This window comes from Arvicola amphibius, chromosome 2 (assembly GCF_903992535.2).
Source record: "Arvicola amphibius chromosome 2, mArvAmp1.2, whole genome shotgun sequence".
In the NCBI taxonomy this organism is placed as follows: Eukaryota; Metazoa; Chordata; class Mammalia; order Rodentia; family Cricetidae; genus Arvicola; species Arvicola amphibius.
The window spans coordinates 177,638,512-177,641,992 of NC_052048.2; positions in this window are offsets into that span (position 1 = coordinate 177,638,512).

Genomic DNA, 3,481 nt, shown 5'->3' on the forward strand with positions numbered 1-3,481 from the left:
TTGGTTATTCTTAAGGGTACAGTTCTTCATTATTGAGGGGGAAAGCTCAGCAGTGTTGTGTGTGCACTATGTTGTGCCACCGTCACCAGTGTCCATCTCCAGAACTTTCTCATGGCATCTCCCATTGGAGCACCTACTCATTAATTGGAAAATCGACATTGTCCTCCCCTCTAGCCTCTCATAACCATTATTGTACTCTCTGTCTATGAATTTTGCGAGGGCAGGTACCGCATGAACTGAAATTCTGTAGCATTCATCATTCTATGTGGGGCTGATTTCACATAGCAAAATATTTCCAAGGCTCATTAATCTTGTAGCAAGTGTCAGTCCTTCATCTTTTCTTCTTCCTTCCTTCCTTCCTTCCTTCCTTCCTTCCTTCCTTCCTTCCTTCCTTCCTTTTTGAGTTAGGGTCCCACTAAGTAGTACAGACAGGTGATCCTCCTGTCTCAGTATGTCAAATGCTATGACTTCAAGTTTCAGACATGGACTGCCATGACCAGCTGAGCCCCTTTATTTTAAACCAGTGGTTTTCAACTTTCCTAATGCTGTGACCCTTTAATACAGTTCCTCATGCTGTGGTGACCTCCCCCAATCATAAAATTATTTTATTGTTACTTCATAAATGTAACTTTGCTACTACTAAGAATCATAATGTAAATGTCTGTTATACAGCATGTCTGATATGCCATCCTCAGGCTGAGAACTGCTGTTTTCAATAGAGCAGCATTTCAGAGTTAGCAATGGATTTAAGTTCCTTCATTCACTCAATACATCAGAAAAATGCCAGGCATCTGGCTCTTGTGTATCCTTTGGTGTTATATGAGGAGAGGGCCCCTTGTTTGTCCTGGCCGCCCCGCTAGCTTATACCCAAAATAACCACACAGAAACTGTATTAACTAAAACACTGCTTGGCCATTAGCTCTAACTTCTTATTGGCTAACTCTCACATATTAGTCTAACCCATCTCCATTAATCTGTGTATCGCCATGTGGCAGTGGCTTACTGGAGTTTCTAACTGGTGTCCATCTCTGACAGAGGATCCATGGCTTCTCTGACTCTGCCCTTCTTCCTCCCAGCATTCAGTTCTATTTTCTCTGCCTACCTAAGTTTCGCCCTATCAACTAGGCCAAAGCAGTTTCTTTATTCATTAACCAATGAAAGCAACACATGAACAGAAAAACCTCCTACACCACTTTGGTCTTGTTGCCTCTTGCCCCATTGAGTTTGTCTTTCTGCCTACACATAAATTCTCTTTAGACATGCCCTTCCATTAATGATTTAGATTTCTTTACTCATTTATATGTTTATAGATGGTATTCCTTGGGAGACAGTGGGAAATGGGATTCAGCATCTAGAACTCTGGGTCTAGAACTAAATAGTTCTTTTTTTTTTATCATGCTTCTAGCTGATTCCAGTCTTTGTTTCTCTTACTATTAACTTCAAAGATGAAGTCTGGCTTGACATGCGCCAGAGTCCCACCTCTGGTGGATAGGGAAGGTGTAGGTTCAGTTAAAGTGTTGGGAGGACACAGAGCTCTGGCACAGGAAGAGACGATAGGGATCCCAGTTCTGCCACATCTGATGGAGGTGGCCCTTGGGACTCAGTGCCTTCTCCTCCTCCCTTTTTATTAGGTTGGTTCTTTGGCCCTGTCAGGACCAGTATTAAGACAGACATGGTAAGTCATACTACCCTTGTCTATCAAGATAGGATTAATTTCCTCATCCCTCACTGTTGATGATGTTATGTCCTTGACCTGACTTAGTTTAGCAAGAATCCCCCTCCCTTGATGCTTCCTCTTAGTAATTTTCCATCTACTGATCCCCTCTTCCTACTGTCTTTGCTGCATTTGGCCCCAAGAGGAAACTAGCCCCTCCTACTACAATAGCCATGATCTCCATGGCAATGATCGCCAATAAAATCTTCCTTACTGTTTTAACAAGTGCCAGAATAAATCTCAATGCTGCCAGCCATGACCCTTGGCTCTGTGTACTACCCTACCCTTCATCAGACATGAGAAGGATGAGCCCATGGGGACAGTGGGAAGGGATGAGTTGGGGTTTCTGGGACAAAGCCATATGCCTGAAAATAAGTCACTGATGTCATGAATAATGTCCACTTATTCTGCCAACTCCAGACTCACAGGGTAGCTAAACCTCAGGAAGACTTACTATTTAGTTTGATCAGAGACAGGTTTGAGTCTGGGCATGGTGACGTACACCTTTAATCACAGTGCTTGAGAGGCTGAGGCAGGAGAATCTCTGTGAGTTTGAGGCTAGCCTGGCTTACATAGTGAGTTCTAGAATACCTTTAAAGAAAGCTGGGGTTAGTGGCTCAGGCCTGTTATCCCAGCACCTGGGAGGTTGAAGCAGGAGGATTGTGAGTTCAAGGCTAACCTGGGATAAAAAGTGATCTCATGTCTCAAAAACAAAAACAATTAAAAAGCCTGGGATTGGAGCGATGTCTTGGAGGTCAAGATTGCATATGTTCTAGATCTAATCTATATAGGAAGTAGAAAAAGATCTCCTGCATAAATTGGGAACATGGGGACCTTGGGAGAGGGTTGAGATGGAGGGGAGAGGCAGGGAGGGGAGCAGAGAAAAATGTAGAGCTCAATAAAAATCAATTAAAAAATATTGCATAAGTTCTTGCAGAGGACTTGAGTTTGATTCCCATTACTAACATGGTGGCTCACAACTGCTTATAGCTCCCATTCCAGGGGATCTGATGATGGGATCTGCTGGGATCTGATGCTCTCTTCTGACCTTGGAAGAGATCTACCTGCACACACACGGTCTGTGTGAACTCACACAGGCACATGTACACACACATAAATAAATAAATAATAAAATTTCAAAAATAAATTCAAAGCAAACATCATTAAGCCTTATCTGTCATTTAGATCCCAAGGAAAACTGTTAATTTATTCAGAATAACTTTCTTCCTATACCATTTACCACCCATATTTCTCTTTTCTTAATGGAATCCTAAGAATTAGGCCTTTGACCCATAAACTCTTCTTTATGATATGCTCTGCTGAATTCCCTGGACAGGCTTCTTAAGTGTGTGATCTTGGAGTTGGCTCAAGGCTGTTTGGTCGTCTTCGCTTCCCAAACAGTTGTTTATTTCTCTAGAGGTGACTCCATCCTGGGTTTACAAACTGGCCTCTCCCATCAGTATGAATTCCACCTAGCAGTGTGGGATCTTTCCATCAAAGAACACCATTTAGATGCCAAGCGGTGAGCAATGCGGCACCCTAGGTAAGACGTTCCCAGCCTGTGGAGCAAGTTCCTGCCTTGCAGACGGAGAGGCTGGGCCTTCATCACTGGAAAGGAATGGAGGAGGCCTTGGCCGGGGGCCTGCCTTGTCAGAGCTGGAAAGATGCTGGAGAACCATGTTAGCATTCTTGAGGATGTGAGTCTGCCCCGGGCTTCTTTATAAATGCAGCTTGATTCAGTCAGTGTGTGATTGGCACCTGGGAGAC